General features: G+C 41.4%; 1 protein-coding gene across 2 annotated transcripts in view; it reads left to right on the top strand.

The window, feature by feature from the left end:
• LOC138513759 (matrix metalloproteinase-17-like) overlaps window positions 1-23,397 on the top strand; it is a 318,211-nt gene that overhangs the window by 31,853 nt on the left and 262,961 nt on the right. The window lies entirely within an intron of this gene.

Genomic DNA, 23,397 nt, shown 5'->3' on the forward strand with positions numbered 1-23,397 from the left:
CAGGCTAGTAGGGACACGTGCCACAGGTTCCCAAAGCAGAGGGGGTGGAATGGAGTGCCACCACTAACCAACCCACTAAAAAACTCATCCCTCTGCTTATACCTCTCAAACTCTAAACAAAACACAACCATACCTATAAAAAGCAATAAATCACACACACTTCACTACACCACAACAACAAAACGGACCACACATAGTGTTAAAAAGGTTATTTCATTGCCATAACTCCTTGCAGTCAGCCATTCTTGGAAATACACACACACTGTGCAAGAAAGAGAGACAAAGATGGCCAGCCAGAAGCATCTGTTTAATCAACTGTTTTACAATCTGAAAAAAGAAAGCCTCACTCTTGTTCTGCCTACACCATGCCTTTATAGGATGGTAAGCATTACACATCAGTTCTGTTCTGAAAGTGAACCTTATAACACAATTGGTCACATTTCTACAGGCAAAGTGTATTAACTCTTTTCATTGTCCATAAACACTTCCTGAAACTCATGATTTCTTCTTTCCTGCAATGGCCTCATTTATGCTAATCAGCACGTCTGGTTGTTTCCCAAATTCACTGAATCACAGGGCATATGTTGCAACTTTAAAACTGGAAACAAGCAGTTCTGGAATGATGCACACTTGTGCACATTCTGCTAAGGACATGAGATTTGCTGCTGCATTCTCATTGGTTACCTCGCCTAGCTTTTATACTGCTTATTTTGCTGCCAAGTTACATTTACAAAAAACCCTTAAGCACCACCGCTGAAAAATGTATATTCCTACCATTTAAACTACTAAATCACTGCACCTTGGCTTCTGTTCAGACACTCCATTTTCTCAAAAACCTTGGCATGGGTTGCTATTTGTCTGCACTCCACACAGCCCTATATTTTCTGTTTGTTCAGCACTTTTACATTTCTTTAAGGCTTAAGGCCTGTATGTATTTGTAATGCATGCCATGGTATCCATTTTGGGAAAGATGGTTACCTTTTGCTATGGCAATTGTTAGGTCAGAGAGCTATATTCTGTCTTATTTATATTATGCTCAATTTAATATTTTCCATATCTCCCAAATAAATGTGTATATCTATACCTCTTTCACCTATTCTCTGCCACCTTCAGGTTACTTTGTCCCTATTTCCTAATGTACCTGTTTGGAATAAGGGCAGCATGGCTGCCTCAATGGACAATGTTTCGGACTTTTACAATGTTAGACAGGAGGGCGGGACATGGGCCTTGCGTGACATGTTCATCTGTCCTTCACCAGAGGGAGGGAGGTTCTGCTCCTCTTCAGTAGCCTTGCTCAACAGCACATGACAACTACCGACCGAAGAATCACAACTATGCACAGCGAACAGTGTAAACCGAACTGAAGCGGCCAACAGCACATCACAGGTCACTTGCACGTTTTCCATCTCAGTCCTACTAACATACCCACCATCCTGCTTTTTAGATCTGCCAGAGCACCGGGGGACCACTCAGGTGATGATACTGTGCAGTATAAGTATCCTTTGACATAGCATAAAATAGTGACCATTTGTGTGCGACTTCAAGCTCGTCCATCCACATTCCCAGAAAAGGGTAGATTATGGTCCTGATTGGCAACCTAAAAAATACTGGAATTCTCCAAGTATGATTTTTGTTGGAACCTGGTCCTTTTATCCTATCCCGCAAAATTACTGCTCATGATCTCTCTGATGATATCGCAGCTGCCGTTATGTGCCCCCTTGGTTTGACCTGTGCACTGTCTATTTTTCCCACACTATCGATAGGGCATGTTGTGCTGTGATTCCATTGGGCACTGCATGCCATTACCATCTCACCAACACACCCCTGGCATTAATTGTATTTGTGTATTTGTCATATGGAACATAGGGGTTTGGACAGAAACATTATAGAACAAACATAACCAAGAGCGGAACAAACCTCTGAGGTGCCTTGAAGTAGTGAGGTATTGTGATCAAAGTGTCCCATAAACCATGTTGTGAGGAGGGAGTAGGACCATGAAAGGGGGGAAAACGTTTTTTAAAAAGTTGACACGCCATACAACAATTTCATATTGTTTTTCTTACAAAAATCTTATCAGATTCTTATGAGGTCTTAAAGAAATCCTACTTCAAACTTTATAGTCTATAAGAATCCTGCAAGTACTATGGTGTCATATAGGGTCTTGTAAAGTTTTTATTATTGTTCAGAAAATCCCTCTAGTTTCTCAAAAGTTCTTATAAGCCAATATTGCTATTAGATGGCCATGTACTTACAGTTTTCCATCTGCTTTTATGAATCAGCAGTTAATATTACTAAGGCAATGGTAGTGAAGTCCCTTTTCTATGCCTACACAAAAGGACAGACCGTTGCTCCTGCTAATGCTCGTTAAGTATGCATGCCGAGACTTACAGTTATTAAGTGGACTATATCTGGTAACTGGTCTCGGGAAACCTTATTGCGCTATACTGGTCTTTACTGGATATATGACAGCTCTTTTGGCATCAAAAATAAATGGGAAAAGCAAACATGTCAAGATTTCACAACATCATGCATTCCAATATATATTTTGAGGTACACTATGTATGCACTAAACGTAAAACCAACCCTAAGTGTTTGGAAAATACATTACTACATTTCCTTTTATTGAAAAGGACAATTTTTATTCAATTAGAATTTTTAAAAAACATATTTAAACAATTAAAGAAAATACCAAAAAGCCCAAACTATTGGCATGGCCTATGCTTGTTTTTAAATTGGTGGTGCATTAAAGGCAGGCATAATAGCAAGATTAAATGTGGCTCATTTTGGAGTTCCCCGTAAATTGCACTGTTTACACTTTTGCGTAGGCAGATCCCCTACACACAGTTTTCAACATTTGCACAGCGGATTGAAAAGGTGACGTTCACACTTGCAAGCCACCCTTTTGCACTAGGCTGTGCAAATTCAGTAAATGCCACTGGGCATGTATGCATGGTAGGCAGTGTTTACAATGGATTCCTATGGGGTCCGCTTGCTTTTTGCTAGTGTAAAATGCAGGCAGACTTCTTAAGAATTCACAGCATTTGAGCCAACATGAAAATACATGAAAGCGCAAATGCATGGAGCCTTTGTATGGCGGAGAGGAAGGAGAAGGTGGAATCAAAACTTGCAATCTGCCCCTCAACTCCACCATACAACTTAATGAAATTGATGTTGACAAATATGAAATGTGCAAAATCCCTATGCAAAGCTTTGGTCCATTTTATTTACGTTATGGCTCATTAAAAATGAGCTCCTTTGCCTTAACCCCTTCATTTAATGCTGCAGCTCATTTTCATGCTGTCATAAGGCGGTTGGGGGAGCACGGAGTGGAGTTACGATCCCTGCCATGCTGATCTCCTCTTTCTTGTGTCAGCTCTTTTTTTTTACGCCTGCAGGAGATTTTCATGCTGACATAAAATGGATGGATTCCCATGTAATCCACCTGCACCTTCTCAAAATCAAGCGAATTTCATAGAACCCCATTAGTAAAAGCCTTCTGCAAAGCATCATTTGCAGGCAACATTTATTTGTTCATGAGGCGGAGAGAAAAAATCGAAAAATAAAAGCAAATTCACCTCAACTTTTACTCTTTTCTTGTCTTTTCTTGTCTCCTCTGCCTCATGAACCTATACAATTGCATGCATTCAGGACACCCATCAGCACATAAGTGCTAACATTGCTGGTGCCCCACCTGCAGTTTACAATTATTAGACAATAAGGCGGGTAAAGGCTGTCTGCAGTAGGTTATTTGCGAGCGTAATGTATGTTTCTGTACAAAACGCAGAGGAACATGAAAGAGTGAGAGTGATTTTGCGTTGTCTTGCTCTTTCAATTTCCACTCTGTATGTACATGTGGAAATGTGCATGCAGGGGGCCCATCAGCACATAAGAGCTGACGTTGACAGTGAAATTAGCACTTTTAACAAAATGACCACTTAAGCCTTAATCACATTCAAAGGTGCTGGTGGTGGCCAGCTCAATGAAGACAGTAGGGCTTTGTCCCACCAGTCAAGCAAAGGGCATAGGACCTGCTTTCTGCCCTTTGCGTTAGCAAGTGAAGTAAGCTTGTGTACATTGCGTGCATTTGTGTGTTTGTGGACATTCACCAGTGCTGCTGGTAGCACACTTGCACAGTGACTCTGTCATGTGCCGGAACATATGGAATGTGCCAATGGAGCCCTGTAGTGTTATATTTGGAATCCCCAGACCCAAAGGTAGGACTGACGTGCCACCCACACCACAAGAACTCCAACAGAAAAAAGACTGGTTGTAGAGGTGCCGTGAATGAGAATGGATTTGGAACAAGGTAGAAGAAAAGGAGAGCAACCACATCCAGTGTCATATTATCTGATACATTGGGCAAAAGTTCAGATAACATTGAATGGAGCAAATGCGTTTGGTTGCTATCCTATTTATTTATAAACGTTGGCACGAGGTTGAAAATGAATAAGAATGTTTTTGGACTACATTTTATTGCATAACATAAAAGGAAATGTGTTTAATACATTTCTTTTCATTTTGTGCAGAAAATATAGTATATAAAATACTATGCTTTATTATTGCAATAGTGAAAACATTTTTAGGGTTTTAGACCTCTTTGATCCATTCGGTATTTTCTAGTCGACAAAATTGGTGCGAAATTATTAAGCTCAATTTTTTGCACTCTGGTAAAGTTTTGTTGATCTTGCCCTTGCAGGGCAGCTGTCCGGGAACGAGGGATGGGGCTGGTCGGGGATTGAGTAAGTTAGTGCACCTGTGACCATTTATTATCTTTTAACATGAAAACACTAATACCACAATAATCTAAAAGAAAACTTCAAAAACAGGTCTCCCTATTCGTTAACAGTATATCAATAAATTTCATCATTAATTATACTGACACTACTAACTCATTTATAGTGCTAAAGTACAACAATGGGGTGCTAGTACATACACAAATGTTCACATACATGAAATAAAGAAGTGTAAATGCAGACACACAAGATCCCTGCTCTGGTTGAGTAATAAATGTACTACAGCCATAAACATGCACATGAAAAACCAAAACATTTGTGTCTTTATACCCTTTTTATATTTGTTATTGATCTCAATATTCCTTTTAGTATGTGTATGACATATATCCTACATGTTTCTGCCCCTATACGCTATGACCTTTGGCATTCTGCAGGGGTATAAATGTGAACTTAGAAGTATATGGGCCTGATTTACACAGAATTTTTCGATGAGACCTTCCATTTGAAAAATGCTTTTGTAAATCAGGCCCTATGTCTGATATCAATTGCTCTGGGTTATTAGAACAAAGACCTTCCATTAGTTTTAGTGTGATACAAGGCTTATAGCTTTCCCAATTTTAAACTTTTATCTTCTTCATCAGAGATCAAGGGCCTCATTACGACCCAGGCGGTAAGTTACCGCCTGGGTCGTACCTTTACCACCATGGTGTAAACTATGTTTACACCATGGTGGATGGCGGATTTACCGCCCCATTCCAAGGTGAGTGGGGCGGTAAATCCCCATTTCCCATTTTACCCTTTCCCATTCCCATTTTTTCCCCATAGGGCATAATGGGAGTGGGGAAGGCGCTAATTACGCCACCGTAAATTATGGTGGCGTAATCAGCACCATGGTCCCTTAGCGCCATGGATTTTAACGCCTGCAAAAAGCAGGCGTTAAACTCACCATGGCGCAAAGGGACCTCGGAATCAGGCGTTAAGGGTCGGCGCCGTTTACGGCGCCGTTAACCCCTTAACGCCTGATTCATAATGAGGCCCCAAGTTACTTAATGTTTATCTTGGTGTTCTTTGAGGTGAAGCTACACCATACCGAATTTTCTTAATCTGCAAAAAATGTAAAAAACAATGTGTGCATTACATTAATATGAAAATTATTTTTTAATTTTGCACATACAAGTGTACACCATCTCTATTTTTAATTTACAAGCATGTTACCTTTTGTTTCTAATCCTGCAGCATTCACTCTTTCTTCAAAAAAAGAAAGGTTCATGTAGGTCTCCTCGTTCAGAGTTTGTATTTTATATAACCTGAATGGGCAAGAATGGAAAATAAAGGGGAAGAAAATAGCAGACTAAAAATAGTATTCTCATTTTTTATATTTCTAGAGATGGAACTCAATATGGTATACTACTTTACCTGTTCAAAGAACGACACGAAAAATAAATCTTACTTCACCAGAGATGAAGCATGTAAGCTTCTGTCACCCGATCGTTTAATGATGTATGGAAAAATTCTATACTAAAGGATCTCAAGATGGTTCCCAAGTAACATAATTCATGTAACTATGTTACCTAATTATGTGTATCAATTTTGTACGTGTAGTTTAATAGGTACATTATCAAAGTGTAGTTTAATTGCTACGTATGCTTTTAGGTTAAAGACCATCGCTTCAGATGTACTGTTTATAAATACATTTGTGCAAATCAAATCAAATCAAATCAAAATTAGCTTTATTGCGGTGCTAGGCCATAAAAGAATACAGGTTCATAACACATTACATATCATGCAATTATACAATTATCTTCTGTCAATTAAAAACCTATCATAGCAGCATAGTTCCATAGTGCATTAGGTAAAGGGCATTTCAATTTCAAATGATAGTTCCTCAGTGGTTCTATTAGAAAATTAACAATTCAACTTCAGCAAACATTCATTAATAAATAACAAGATCAATTAAATACAATTTACAAAATTTAAAAGGAAAAAACAAAACACTGGGAGAGTATACTCACAGCCCTATAAGCAAGTAAAGAGTTGTTTCTAATATACCAATAGCTCCACAGACTGTTCACATAACTTCTAGAATGCCTGAGCACAGCTTTTGTCTATGCAGCCATGCCCGGCGAACATAACGTGCTACGCATATCACAGAGTTGGGGCTAACAGTACTTCTACATAGTTCTAAGTGTCTGCAATTGAACAAATGCCCTCCCTCTTCAACAAAGGTTTCAAGTACCGTACTCCCTCCGATTTCAACAATTCACACACAAATAGAAAGTGAACAATAGATTCTTCTCCCAGATGATATAAAGGGCATAAACCATCCCCTCCATGGTTCCAAGATCTAGTAAAAGCAGTAGTCTGTGATGTCCCTAGGCTGACGCTGACAAATAGGGCTTGCATGTAGGATGGACTCAGATAGTCAAAATAGCTTTCTTGTCCAAAATCTGCCTTACATGCTAAATATTTAGGACCTCATTTTAGCGTGTTTGCAGCTTCCACCAGGTTTGTTCTGGCTAGGGTGATTGCTTTTTCTTTCATTCTAGATTTAGTACCCCTAAAAATGGTGTATGGGTCCTCCCAGGGTGCTGATTCATTCAAGCAATACAATTATTTCTTTACATGCACTACCCAGGATATACTTTTACCCCACACTGTGTCCAGAGCATGTTTCATAACATCTCAGTATTTCCCAAGTCCTTCTGTGCTCCATAGCCTTATCCAGTAAAAAACTGGAATCAGAGCAACCTGTTCTCCAATCGGATACTTATCAAGCTCAAAGTGCATCAATGCGTTTGGTTATTCCCGTGGGATCTGAAGGAGTTGCTTCAGGTGCTTGTTTGCACTTTTTCTAGCCCAGTTATGTTTCTGTAACTCCACAATTCTGCACCATAGAGACTTGCCAGAACAGCTTGTTTATGATAAGGTTGTAAAGCTGGGGCGATTTATTTCACCCCTACCATGTGTAGCATGAAAAATTCTATACGCTCAAGAGTATTTCCTCAGATCAGATTCAAGCCAACCTTATCTATGTGGGTGGCCCAGAGGCCGTTTTCATAAAATGTAATTCCAAGATAATCAAAGAACGATACTTGTTCTAGGTTTTTCCCCTCCACCGCTATGTCAAGTTTACACCTCCTGACTAACCGGGGCCTGAAAACCAGGACATTCATCTTATCGATATTCAATCTAAGGTTAGGTTCCTCACATTTACTCAAAAAGATAACCAGATTATGTTTCAGGCCCCATGAGGTAGTGACTAGCAATACTGCATCATCTACATACAAGAGTGCTGGATATTTATCCTCACCCATTCTAGGAAAATCCATGCACCCCTGTATCAGGGAGTCGATAATCCTGTCTGTGTATATGCAGAATAACAAGGGAGCAAGGACACAAACTTGTCTTACGCCCTTGAGCATTCCAAAGGGATCAGTGACTTCACCGGCCAGGCCATATCTCACCACAGCTTTGGTATTACTATACAACACCTTGATTACAGAAATCTGATTACAGGGTGCTTTCATTTTCTTTAGAACTTGTCATAGAACTTCCCTGCAACCCCCGTCAAAAACACTCTTGAAGTTCACAAAAAATTGCATACAATTTCGTTCCTCTCAGAATCGGGTACTTTTGGCCCAATAAAAATAATCGAAAGCACTGATCTACTGTACTTCTATGGCTCGGGAAACCTGTCTGAACCTCACTAATAATATTATTTTCCTCCACCCAGGCTTGTAAGTGGAGCAGGATAGATTTAGCAAACATTTTGCTGGACTATCTAAGAGTGAGATAGGCCTGTAGTATGCTGGTGAGTCCCTGCGCCCTTTTTTTTGTACATGGGGACTATCAAGGCAGATTGCCAGGAGTATGGTACTATGCTCGACTCAATGACTGCATTGAATAATTTGTAAATAACAGGGCCCCATACACACAATTCATCTTTATAAAAAATCAATGGGGACCCTGTCTAGGCCGGAAGCCTTACCACTCTTCTGGGTGGTAAGGGCATTAAAACGTCCCCCACAGTAAGTTGAAGAACACCCTCCGTTGTGGGCTCTTCTACGATGGAACTGACTCCAGAAGATGTGCCAATTAATTGTCTAGTAGGGCCACCATATAGACCCGAGAGATGCTGCCAAGCATCTGCAGTGATGCAACCTTGAAAAATCCCACCCCCACTTCTTAACGCCCCCGAAACCCTTTACCAAAAATCTAGAGTCACCACTCTCAAATGTCTGCATTACACAACACCACCAAGACTTGACATAGGCTTTCTTCTTTTCTGTGATTAGCTTCTTGTACTTAGATATGCAGTGGCGAAGTTGAACCGTATACACTGCAGATCCAACTTTAAGGCATGCAGCGTCCTGGCAAGCAGCATCATACCAACTAACCTTTTTTAGTGATTCATTTTTAACTTTCCTAGGTTCACAAGTGAAATGTGAGGAAATGTTTTCAGTACGCTTTTCTAACTCAATAAGAATGCCATAAATTGCAATTTCTTCACTGCGCACCATCTCCAGATTTCTTAGACTGGCGTTGTCAATTGTTGGATCCTATTCTTGCGCTTTGATTTTTGGCCAATTGATAGATTTGCGAGCATGCCCTGAGACAGTGATAACCCCAGCCCTTGCCATAGTCTCTGGTGGTAAGAGCTGATTCCATTCAAAGTTATGGATAATGGTCACTCATAACATTTTCCAATACTACAAAACCAGTTACCCTTCTCCAGTCTTTGGCTATTACCATAATATAATCTATAATTGAAGAGACGTTTACCCCCGAGTAGGTCAGACGGGCTGGTTGATCCTTAGGAAAACGGCCATTACAGGGTCTTAGTTATACATTGTAGATAATGTGGGCTGTCTCAATTGCTTGTCAATGTACCCTCTTGGGTTTATCTGCCACCAAAGGCGGAATACCCCAAGCAATGTGTTGTTCGTCCCATAAATCCTCCAGCTCTCTGATGGGTTTGAGTTGGAGATTACAGTTCCCTGCCAAGATTGTATGTGTCTTCTGTGGGTCTGAGTGCCCCAAAGAGCTGACCAGGTCCTTTGTTCTGTTCAACAAAATCAGCCCGTCGGCCTGAGTGGGCCTATTATACACATTAAACAGCAGGATACGACCTCCTCCGGTAGTAAGGACCACTACATGTAAAAGATCTAACGAGCCAGAGCATGCATGTTTCAGTGTCTGTGGGCCTCATTACAAGGATGGCGTTAGGGATTTACCGGTGAATCCCTACCGCCTTACTACGAGGTCCCTTTGCGGGTTGGGGGATTTAACGCCTGCTTTTTGCAGGCGTTAAAATCCAACCCGCTAAGGGACCTCGGAGCTAATTACGGCACCGCAAAACTGCGGTGCCGTAATTAGCGCCTTCCCCATTCCCATAGAGCCCTATGGGGCAGAAATGGGAATGGGGAAGGGCAATGGCGGAAGGGGGATTTACCGCCCCTCCAACCTTGGAATGAGGCGGTAAATCCCCTTTCCGACAAGGCGGTGCCGGTATTTTACCGGCATGAGCCATGGCGCTAATAGCGCCATGGCTCACCGCCTACCGGGTAATGAGGCCCTGTGTCTGTACAAGTGCCTATGCATTGTGCTTGTGAGAGCGTGGGGGTGGTGGTGGAGATGCTGAACGTGGCATATAGGGCAGTGAATGGATATGTAAGTTCAAACCTAGGCATATGAAGCAGCCCCTGCCATATGATAGTGTCAAATTAGCATGTTAGTCTAATGTTGACCATTCGCATATGACCCTAGCTTATGATGACACTTCATGGACCTGTCAGGCTTAACATGGGATTGCAGCAAGCCCTAATGCATGATGACATCAATGGGCATATGAAAATGAACATAAGCTCCTGAATCTGGTCCTACCATTATGATGACGGTGCATGGGAATATAAAGCTGATGCCTGCCATTTGAAGCTTTTGCCAACCGTATGATGCCATTAGGTGAGCGTGCGTAAATATAAGCTCCTCCTGAGAAAAGATGGTAAAACATCAGAATAGGACTGTGAAGCAATATCGGTGTTTTGCCGGGAGGAGTAGTAAACGTGAATATTTTAGAAAAATGTGCACCCAAGCGTTGCCTTGCAACAAATCAGGTTGCTAACAGTTCTGGCAATCACCACCTACATTCTACTGCACATGGCTTTAGCTAAGGCTTCTTGGATTTAGCTGCAGATACAGGCCACAGCTCCTGAATATTTGACATTATGACAAGCTGATAAATAGTGTCAAAGGTAGTGCACTTACTAAAAGCGAAAATCTGTATTTGGGGAAAAATCATTGTAAAAGAAATGTCGAGCTGATGGTTGTTGGCCAATGCACTTGTATGTGAAAATAAAAAATGCCCTTTTGGGGCAACACTAGTGTTTTTTTCTAAAAAGAGTTTTCGCAAAAAGTGCATTTATTCAAATAATGAAAAGCAGGTAATTGGAAACAGAATAAGATACGTGTTTTCCATTTACTTTTCATTAAATGTGTTTGATCTGTTAGATAATCAACAACACATTGAAACATTATAAAACATGTGGTAAAATTATTAATCACAACCATTGTCCAATACCACTAATATAGAGATACAAATACAGTTAAATTAACCACAAACAGAAATGCACATTCACTAGCTTGACGGGAGGTGCACTGCTCCAGACTAGGCCCTCCCATCCAAACTATGTTTTGTCATCTTGGTATGATACTATGCCTGATCAATAAAATGTGCTGTCGCAAAAGCTACTGCTGTATTATTGATTGGTATTAAAAGTCCCATTGCCACACGCTCTGAATGTATACAATATTTCATAAATGCCTGAACCAACCGGTTCCTGAGGTCAGGATCAACAGAAATGTACTGGTGACTCCACTGGGGCCAAGCAAAATGGACAAAGGCGCTCATCAGCTCGTTCACCAGACCAGGACAGAGCCAACCTAGCTAACAGCTGGTCAAACCAGAACCTGGTGTATTGACGCCTCCTTCGATGTGGGGCTACCTCCTCTCGGAAGGGTTCCAAGACAAAGTCAGCCTTAGATTTGAAGTAAGGTACAGCTTACTTCTTGCTTCTATCCGCGCTAATATTTGCTCTTGGCAATACTTATTTATTCAATAATTCAATGTAGGCACAGTCATAGGTTCAGGGAATAACTACAGCTTTTGCAGCTCCATCTAACAGATTCTAGCAAAGACACATCATAGCCAGTTTTCCGCAGGATCACAGTCATGTTTTAGGCAGTTCGCGATTGCTCTTGAGTACAGTCTAGCTTTAGTATTAGAACACATCTGTGTGCAGAAAACTAGGCAGATCATGATCTGGTTGCAACCATCCCCGTTTCTGCTAAACACATGGCAATTGGGCTGTACATACGGACACCCGTGAGGTTTCTCAGGAAGGCATTCTCGATTACCCCAATCGATTTGGCTTGCTACCTATTTCCACACCAGAACCCTACAACACAGGATTCAGCAAAGTCTGTCTTATAGTTTTCTACAGCCTCCCTAACAAGCTCTCCACCATACTTGCAGTGAAATGGGACGCTCCACTATAAGATTGCCAAGGATCCATCTGCACTATACTTACATAGCCTTCCATGAGCCAAGAGCAGAAGAGCAGACTCTGGTGAATCATAGTCCACTATCCGCTTCAGTGAGGGACCCTCACTCTTAATTTCTATTCTGGACTTTGGGCATTTGGCAATCAGCAAAAGCTTTGTCTGTGCAACATTAATTAGAAGGGCACAATCTTTACACAGCTGCTACGCCCCCATCTGAATAAGCCTTCAATAATTTCAGAAAAAGACAAGTTGACAGTAAGGGTCTAAATATTTATCATTTACTGAAAATTAAATACTGGTGTATGGGGATATGGGGACAAAAATCAGGGTTTTAACTGAAAATGACACATTTTATCTTTATGTACGAAATTAGTGAATTTCCAAGCATTTGGAAACATTCTATTTGAGCTATAATACATGTGGGAATGAGAACACTTAATGCTGACAGTATGGGGTCATTTTCTTAGTGCTGGATAGAATTTCCCGCTGATATGGCGGTACATTCTTGCCTCATGTAGAGGTATTTCATGATCCATGCTGATCTTTTTAAATAGTTGTATATATAACTTTGGTGTCTGAGGTAGGCATGAGCCTTTTGCATATGTGTCACCTGAGGGCCCCTGCTGTCGGAATCTGTAAAATCTCTGTAACCCGTGTAGTAGCTCTCTTGCCTGAGTCTCTAATACCTGCCTCTTTTGAGGGATAGCACTGCTGTCTAAGGCCGATATTTAGATGCCTGTCCTGCCAACGGGCTTCTCTTCCATGCAATATTTGTGAGAATCTATTTGGAAGAGAAGGAATGGTAAATGGGATGGGAGCAGACGACAGAACTGAAGGCAGATGATTTACACATATCTGAAGATAAGAGGAAGTTCTGGTGTCAAAGGGCATGATAGGGCATTTTGACAGATGTATAACTGATCACCTATTAGCTTATTTCTTTAATGGGAGAGATAAATTCCTAAACTGCTGTTTAGCTTACAACATCCCAAATACGGCACTTTTACTCTTCTTAATTCATCATGTTACCAGATTTTAAATTGTTAGGGATCTCATTCCTGGAGCCTGGATGGGTGATTCTGCCTTAGAGTGCTGCAAATTGGGGTTAACCAAATACCCCCTTCCCTAAGGCATGTAACCTTACATGGCTGACTGTGTGAGTAACTGGTTGGTGGGCACTTCTCTAGCTATTGGGGCACTGCAACCGTTTACTTAACCGTAGCTTAGTCAGGGAGGTGCCCTGTCTGTTTTCAGACCCATCCTGATCTGAATAGTGTTTATCGCTGTCAGGATTAAATAGCGGAATCCACATGCTTTTCCAAAGCAAGAAGCTTCATAGGAAAAGAGCCTGTAAAGTTTATAAGGAGATGCTTGGTTCTGGTTGGCCAAAGAATACCAAATTAGGCATTAACCATGTTTTTGCAGTTTTTCCAAGATACATTTTCTTGAATTGTAAGTGTCCCTATATTTTGTACAATATTTTGACCATATATGAATAAGATTATCAAAACTTGTTTTGACAATTATATATATTATATGCAATATATTTTTTTATTACAATTGTTTATTTTGATAAATCATTTTCTTAAAGTCTGATCATCATATGAAGCATGTCACAAAAATAGAACCTGATGGAATAATCAATGGATATTAATGGATATTCAGGCTCTGTACATTCTTTTGAAAAAAGGTCTAGTGATTAAGAAATGTATGTTTTAATTGCATACATTGTCAACGGAACAGTTGTACAAATAGTGGACATTTGATATGAGGACCCACAAAATTGGCCGCAATTCATTTTCCAAATGGGGAAGCAATTGAAGTGTTAGGCATTATGAACACATGTGGGAGGGCCCTATAGATTAATTGTTTGGGAAAAGAAATGTATGTACAGATCATCCTTCACAAAAGGTACAACACAAAAGTTATACATTGTTGGGTTCTCAATGGCTTTCACTCTGTTTTTGAAATAATTCTCTACTTCACATCCTCATATCCTCCTCTTAGTCCATGTTTGCAGTCGGTGCTGGATGCTTTGCGCCAGACCTTTGACGAATACCAAAGTGAATCAGTTCAGAAGATGCTGCAGAGGAATCACAAAAGATAACTTTGATGATGAAGCTTTGAAGGTGTTTTGCCACAGTCTGCCAAATTACTACAAGGGTGAGGCTACTAGTATGGTATCATCTCCTTCTTAGCCAGGAAAAGCCAAGAACCAATCCCCTGAACCATTGAAGTAGAGCCTGCCTGCTAGTTAGTGGAAGAAATGTCCATGCCAAGAAAGGTGACTTTGGAATTTGAGACCTGAGACCCCAATGTAAACAAAGCTAGAAGCCAGCAGCAGTTACCTCAAGATCAGAGTGATAGCAGCCACATAGGTATCTGGGCTGGGTGCTGCCCCTCTGCCCTATGTCAAGAAAGTGATATTGAACCCTTGACTCTTGAATTGATCACTGATCTTATGAAGGGGCTCAGTACCAGGTGCACTCTGTCCTTTAGTCCACTCCTAATGACATCCACCTGCAGATTTGGACATTGGTCTGTGTAATGATGCTCTGCATTGTCATCTGGTTCCAGAGGCCCAAATTCATCCTTACTGTTGGACCAGAGAAGCTATCTGTATCACTTGATTCTAGCATTATATCCATCCGATGTGTCTGGAAATGGTCCCTCATTGACTGATGCTGGTTCAGGGTACTGACATTCCTGATCGCATGCAGCCAGTCTCATATAATATGTCTGTGACACCAGTAACTGCACCCACAAGGATGCTGACCTTCCTGGAACACAGTTCATCCTGGAATGTCAGAATACCAAGCTCCTCTGCAACTTTTTCATATTCCTTCCCTTCACTTTCTTAAAGATTAGGTCGCCTGCCTCACTTAATTTGCTTGCTTGGTTCAATTTTGGGCAGTTATTTATGTTTCACTAGTTTAACCAGCTGACTCTGAGAGGCAGTATGATGTCAATCAGTGTAAATATTTTGGGCTTAATTGAAGGGCATATGGGGGTTCTAAAAACTGTGATGTTAATTCCTAGGTGAAACCATTCCATTGGCAATCACCCAGAAGAGATATGTTCCTATCTTCAAATGGGCATATTTTATGAACCATTCTCACTTCTATGTTAACTATTATTTATTTATTTATTACTTACTTACATTTGGGAAGCACCCAAGCCCATAGGCATCATGGCACTGTTGCAGACCGGTTACACTGAAATTCACAGAAAACAAAGAAGGTTCTTGCTTGTTTGTCATTTGAAGTCATATGACTGATGGGGTCACGTTAGGCGAAGAGCCAGGTTTGTAAGGCCTTTTAGAAGGGCCAGTAGGAGGTTTCTGCTCTTAGTTCAGGAGGAAGGGAGTTCCAGTGTTTGGCTGCGACTGACAGGAAGTGGGTCTCCCCTATTGATACACTGAAGAGCACAGCAAGTTAGGGGTACATTTGGGAAGGTGAGAATAAGCAACAAGGTCTCACACAAGCTGCCACTAATGCCTCACGTATGGGTTTAAAGGTGGAGATAGTGAAGCCTGAAACTTGAAGCTTGATTTTGATATTGTTCAAGATAATGGAAGTGACGTTTGACAGCTGTGCATGGTGATTACAGTGAGCAGGAAATAGGTAACCTTCTCAAGAAGAAGAGACATATTCCAGGCAATTAGATTTCCCGTACTTTAGGAAACTGGGTGATGGGATAAATGCGGCACTGCGTGTGCTGGCAAGAAGAATTAAGATCGGTGCCATGATTGAGGTGGTGGTGAAATGTTCAGAAATGCTCAGTGGCGGTAATATTCTGGGTTGGTCTTTATTGCATGCAGTGTGCATACAGAATTAGATGATTTGTGATATTGCATGTATACTTAGCCCTAGTCCTCAAACCCCTCATGTCATGATGATCCCCCCGTCTCCCCTGAGCTCTTTGCCTTGTAAACCCTATGTGTATGTCACCCATTTCCCCAAATGCCAGTGCACAGTACATGGTACGACTGCTTGCCACTGTAAATAAGGCCCTTGTGATGGAACCTATGTGTACTGCCAGTTTTAGGGAAGACTGGGATTTTGTGGCAACTGATTGTGCTGGGGCCAGGGACACAGTGGCATACCAAATCTGAGGTTCCGGAGATGTGAGATTTTACATGCGTGTGTACTGGAGGTTGGGTTACAATGAAAAATAATGAGCCTAAAGGCAGAGGTTTGTTGTGACATGACACCACAAGGCTCCATATCAGGTGGGTTTGATTAAGTTTGGACCATAATATCTCACTGTAACCAAACACAAAAAGGAGCTAACCTGCTGTGCTAGCTGAGGGCCGATACAAGGCCGCTGATGCTAGTGAAACTGGCTTTTCTAGACATTGAAACCCTAGAATGTATGTTTTTGTGCATGACTGTATCACTGCTCATGGGTCTTGAAAGTGGTAAATGTAACAAGGATTTTCAGGAGGTGGGCACTGCTTGAGGAAGAATTGATGTTTGCACAAACCTTTTTAATATTTGAACAGGTGCCAGAATGATACCCCCATTTATCTTAGCTTCCCTCACGTAACCACCAGAGATTCATAGTGATACTGTTGCACCTTTTATGGTACCAAACATAAGATGGTGTATCTTTCAAAAAAACACAGACCCCTACAGAGTGTCTATTGCGAAACCCTACTGCTCTCTACCATCTAGGGTCATCAGGACAAAACCTTTATAATATGCAAAGAGAACAGGACCAATTCTAAATCAAATTCACGGAAAAAGAACATACTGTTGTCCCCTCAAAACACAAAACTCTCAGAAATACAAAAATACATATTTTATTGGAAATACACACCAATTGTTATTGTTAAAACAAAGGGTGGGTTCATAGAATAACCCTAGAAACAGGTCTATACATAGATAGCAATTACGTAAAACATAAAGTTGCAAACATAAAACATAGAACATTAACCTAATATTACACAACCAATATGAAACATAAAAGAATCCAAAAGGAGGTAGTTCATTGTGTATTTAAACACAACCCAACATGTTTCTTGTCCAGTGACCCATTTGGTGTCTGACATTCATCAGGAGCAATCTATTCTTCCAAATTGGAACGTAAAAGTTCATGTCATTCCTGGTCGGGATCAATCTTCATGGGAATCTATAGAAAAACATTCACACTTGAGTACCATGGACATATCGGGGGCAAACTTTATCTTACAGACATTCTAAAATTACAGCAGATCGTCAATGTAACAACTAACAGCGTTTCTATAACATCAAACACCCCTATGTAAAGTCTCATACATTGATTTAAGGCACACACAAATGTTGCCCATTACCTTGTAATGCACAAGTTTCAAGTTCCGCTTAGTGGAAAATTCTCTAGACAAACCCTTCTATTCGGATCACATCTTCCATTTGAAAAGGCCAATTCACTGGGCACGAGGAAGGTATACTGTGTAGAAAACCACAAATCAAAATCACCACACTGTCATTCCACAAACTCACAAGACCACAAACTTAATAAATTGGCCAAAACATTCCATCATTGCTGTCACACCTCAGGGAACCTGGCGGCTTTGGGCTAAATGGAAGCTGCCATTGTCGTCGTCCTCCATTGCTGGTTCCTTCACGTACGACGAAGCGCAGAGTACGAGTCTAGTCTTTTTTTTCTACGCATTCCGACGCCGGTTCTTTAGCCACTCACTTCCGGTGTTGGCTGCGTTGCAACAAACAGTTTCCCTGATTGCCTGCGCTGCCGTACTCCTTACACTTCGCTCCTCAGTGTTTTGTCTCTTTACCATCTCCTACCTCCCCGTCCTCCCTTTCTGAATTTCCAGCTTATCCTCTCGCCTCCGTATCCTCATCCTTCCTCCTTCTTCTTTCCGCTCCCATCTTCCACCGGTCCCTTCCTCCTGTCTTGTGTTATTTTTCCCTCAGACCTGCTTTCTTTCATTCCTTTCCTCTCCGCCCCTTTCCCCTTTACCTTCAGCCTTGCCATTCTGTGTATCGACCTCCTTCTGTTCAACGGACTGCCTTGCCTCATCCCTATTGGCGTTTTCTTGTACTTCTAGTGTACCAACTCCTGCCTGTCCTACGGATTGCCTGCCTCTTCCTGAATTGTATTGTTGCTACCCGAACACTTAACCTGTGGTACTCAGACTTTCTACTGCTGGTTATACTCCCAAGTTTACCATACCTGGAATTTCCTGATCTACTCATCTCTTCAGCAGAAGCATACCTTTCTGGGGGTTTTTATGCCTCTGGCATTTTCCCCACTGTTTAACGGCTGAGGAGGGTAGCCACAGTTCACCCATTGGATGTCACTGTGGCGTCCTTTCACGGTCGTCCTTATCTGCAAAAGAAAAAGGGGAAGACTCGAACTCAGGATAACCCGAAGCTTGCATTACATCGGAAAATCAGAGGTGAGGAGGAAGGGGAGGACAGGGAATCAGACTCTTCACAAGTGGAAGAGGATATAACAGATATATCCGACAATTGCACACCACATACCTTAGAATCTGGCACAAAGTGTGTAGGTCAAATAACACAAAGTCCCCAAAACATGTGTCTTCGCGTTCCACTTTTTAAAGCATCTGCGGTTTTTACCACTGTCAAAAAATCTGTGCCTAGACTGATCTATAAACAAAACACAGATCGAAAGTGCACCAGTCAACAATGCTGTTTTCACAAAGCCAGTTCAATATAGAGCATTTTTAAGTATTTACTCCATGCAGACCGCGGGTACGTAATCCTCCTAGAGTGACACAACACCAAAGGGTACGCCACCCACACCTCGTGTCCCGAGGCCTCCTCACACACTCTCAATGTGTTATATAGTGCCTATGCTTACAACATTAGGTGATTCGGGAAAGTGAAGGAGAAGAAGAAAAACGCCAACGTCTTCCCTTCTGCATGCTTCCAGTGACTCGCGGCAGTTACACCTATTTCATTAAGACCCCGTGTACGAGCTCCTTTAGAATATCTGTACTCACCGTGCTATTGACAATCAACAAACAAGCGTCCTTCACTTCACGATGAAAACGGGCAACACGCAAATTGCTCCATTCATTGCTACACGTATCTGAGTTAGAGAAATGGAAGGTATAACCCGGAAATGATGTGCCGGCCCTACAACCTCCAAATAATGGACACTAAAAATGGACTACCACCGTTCTTGGGAGGTTAAGTAGCCCATAACACACACAGCCCTCAAAAACTCTGGCCCAGGGTAGATCCCACCCAAAGTTATCAAAGGACAAATTCAACGGCATTTGCAGCCAAACACATCTCATGATTGCAAAACCATTTCCATAAATGATTTAGACTTTAATCCCTAAGAGAGACAATGGGCCTCATTACATGGACGGCGGTGGACCAAGGTGATATTAGCACCTTGGTCCATGCCGGTAAAATACTGGCACCGACTTGCTGGAAAGGGGAATTACCGCCCTATTCCAAGGTTGGTGGGGCGGTAATTCCCCCTTCCCCCATTGACCTTCTCCATTCCCATTCTTGCCCCATAGGGCATAATGGGAATGGGAAAGGTGCTAATTACGGCACTGCAAATTGCAGTACTGTAATTAGCTCCCTGGTCCCTTTGCAGGTTGGTTTTTAACGCCTGCAAAAAGCAGGTGTTAAATTCTCCAACCCGCAAAGGGAACTCGTAGTAAGGCGGTAAGGGTTTACCGGTACCGGTAAAATACCGGTACCGGTAAACCCTTACCGCCTACCGTGTAATGAGGCCCTTAATATGTCAGAACCCATAATAGTTACACATTGAAGTTATTCACGAGACTATGTTCGTAGAAACAAATGTCAATTACACACAGGTATTTTGCCAGACATATTTGTACAGTTGTCCCTCAAATAATGGAACCCAAAAAAGCTGGTTGAGGTGAAAAACATCCACACTAATGAATACATATTGTTCACACAATGTTTTTTTACACCTGCCAACATTGTACAATAGTATATCAAAGTAGGGAGCCTTGTTGGGTTGTTCACCATCAAGAGGTTGATTTAAGTAGGACATTAACACAAAACAAACATGGGCAATTGCCCACTTCAACAGGATGACATGGACTCGAGATGAAACAGAACACAGGAGCTGTCAAATGATTGTATCTCAAAGGATGCATGTTGTAAGGGCAGTCCACACAGTGATACGAATGTACATATAAACCACCAATATCTATTTATGGACATTGTGCCACTCAATACCCTCATTTAAACCAATTTCATGGCTCCTGATTTTGAAAATTAATTTTTTCTCCAACGACACCAGTTTTTATCGGTAATTTCCTTTGTGGGGCCATGATTATCCATTTCAGATCTTCATGGATATGTCCATTTTCAATAAAGTGTTTCATCATAGGGTCCTGCAACACTTTAGCCTTAATGCAGCTCCTGTGCTCGACCATCCAAGTCTTACATTTGCGGTTGGTTTTTCCAACGTACTTCAGCCCACATAGACACGTAATCATGTAGACTATGTTTGTGCTGTTACAATTGCAAAAATCTGTGATGTTCGACATGTGATCTAAACTAATATCAACCTCCTTCACGACTGATGTGTATTTACACATGATACAACCACTACATGAGTGATTACCCACTACATCGGGAAGACCCCATAGAGTAGTTTGTTTGACTATCGGCTCTTTCTTCTCTCTTATGTCATTTCTGATAATTACATTCTTCAGCGTCTGGCTTTTTTTAAAAGCTACTAATGGGATGGGTTTATCTTTGTTGTAAATCTTTTTCCAGTTCTTTGAAATGACGTTCTTGATTTTATATGATAGATCGGTAAACGTGTTCAGAAACACTAGATTATTCTGTTTCTTATTTTCTCTAGATGTTTGTTCAAGGAGAGCCTCACGATTATTGTTGTAAGCCCGTTTTGCTGAACGTTTCACCAAGCTCACTGGGAAACCTCGAGCCACACGTTTGTAATGTAGCACATTGGCACTGTCCACAAAGTGTTCCTTGAGGCTACTATTACGTTTGAGCCTCTAAAACTGCCCAAATGGTAAATTACATTTGTATGTTGTGCATGGTGCCTGGAAAAATGTAACAGGACGTTGCAGTCAGTTTTTTTTGCAGTAGGGTTTTACTCGTAATTGGCCTGCCTCGTGAAAGATGGTGATATCAAGGAAATTGATGAATGTCTTGGATTAATTTTAGAAACCTATTTTGTTGGTTCAACCCGGTCACAAACTCTTAAGCCGAAGCTATATCCCCCTCCCATACTATGAAAATATCATCAATGTAACGTAACCATTGACGTAACTTATCTTTGTATGGGTTGGTATCTGCGTATATGGTTATGTTGTCAAACATTTCGACATAGAGATTGGCCACGTTCGGGGCCATTGCTGCCCCCATCGCGGTACCTTCGATTTGCTGGTAGAAAACCCCCTCAAATTGAAAGAAATCCTAGTCAAATCGTATCTCGTACACCACAGTACAAAACTGTTGCTCACTGGATGGTTGTCCGAATGCCTCAAAAGGGCTTTTCGATTACTTCTAATGATCCATTCTGAGGTATGACAGTATACAAAGGCTGGATATCAAGGCAGATCAACAAATGGACCCCTGTGCCATTATGTGGGATGGACAATGGATCCTTGCCAATAATCTTGGAAATGTACAGCTTGCATCTGTACTGCTTGTGGCTATAGCATTACTGGCAGTCTGATATGCACCTCTTCCCCTTCAGCTTCAATGGTGCGAATGCTATCAAATTTGCCTCTCCTATCAAACATTAGTCCCCTTTTCTGATAATGAATCCAGGCCGATCCCACTCTCAGTTCTTGTCTTCTTAACACAATATATTCTGTGTCTTGAAGGAGGCTCTCAGAAACCCTCAATGTTTAAAACAGGACATTGTTTAACAAAACTGTTCAATTTGTTTCTCTGCTTTATATGCAATTCCTCTGGTTTGTTTAAAGTTAGGAATGCACAATCCTGTTAGAAGGAATTCAGCCACACGACAGTTCAGCATTGCAGGACCCTATGACATGTGCTGCAATTAGGACATTCAACATTCAGCTGTTGAAGCAGGCGGGAAGGAATTAACAATCTTGGGGCTGCTGAACAGTTTCATGATCATGTAGATGACTTGCAAGTTACTCCTGATGACTGAGAGATGTTGGAGGGCCATGTTGTACTGGGGCATGTAGGAGAGGCCATAAGGGACCCCTACTGGAGATTGCATCTCTAGGCCTTGTTGGGCTTAGCAACAAGTTATACATAGAATATGCTGCAGAGATCATTCTGATGCTACTACCGATCTATACAGAGGCACATAAGGAGGGCAGACTACTTGCCATGATGATGGATTATTGGTTGCTTGTTCTCGTTTAACAGGTAAAGATCCAGCTGTATGTGTTGTACACTGTTGCTTCTTTAAAATACATTGCATTGTGGTAATTTATTTTGCTGAAATTACCTTGTGTTGGCAAAAAAGATATGCATATGTTTAAGGGCAAGGGTGAGATTGGGTAGTGGCTGGGTAGTGTGGGGTATGGTAGCTCCCACCCCATTAAAAGAAAAGGAAAACAACAAGCATGCCCAAGGTCATTGAAGGCTAAGGAAATGAGTAAGTTGCTCTTATGTCATTTACTTTGATGAAACACTGTAGACACATGTGTGAATCATATAGACCATAGTTAATAATAATGAACAAAAACATGTTTTACCAAGATTTCGGCAAATAGGCTGGAGAGGGTATTGGGCTCCTTGATTCACCCTAAACAATGTGGTTTTATACAGCATGCATGAGGTCAGAGTATTGATACTGATGCAGTGCTGTGTTCGGGTATTTTGTCATTTTTGGTGACCCTGCTGGGTTATTTTGTGGTATTTTGGTGAGCCCCAAATACATAGGACTACCTGATGTTATTCTTATATTGGTATCATAAGCGGCAAGCTACAAACCAGACTTGCTGCGCACAAGACTACAATTTCATTGTCATGTGGTAATTGGGGTCTGTCTGGCGGGATCTCCGAATACACTTACCAGGACACCTGAATACCGTCATCTATGTAACCAGTCCCTTAGAATATGAGCCCATTCACAGTGACCTGTCTTATCTTACGTTTTTCCACAAACTGTAAAATGGAAA

Source organism: Ambystoma mexicanum, chromosome 12 (genome assembly GCF_040938575.1).
Source record: "Ambystoma mexicanum isolate Mex_15411 chromosome 12, UKY_AmexF1_1, whole genome shotgun sequence".
Taxonomy (NCBI): domain Eukaryota; kingdom Metazoa; phylum Chordata; class Amphibia; order Caudata; family Ambystomatidae; genus Ambystoma; species Ambystoma mexicanum.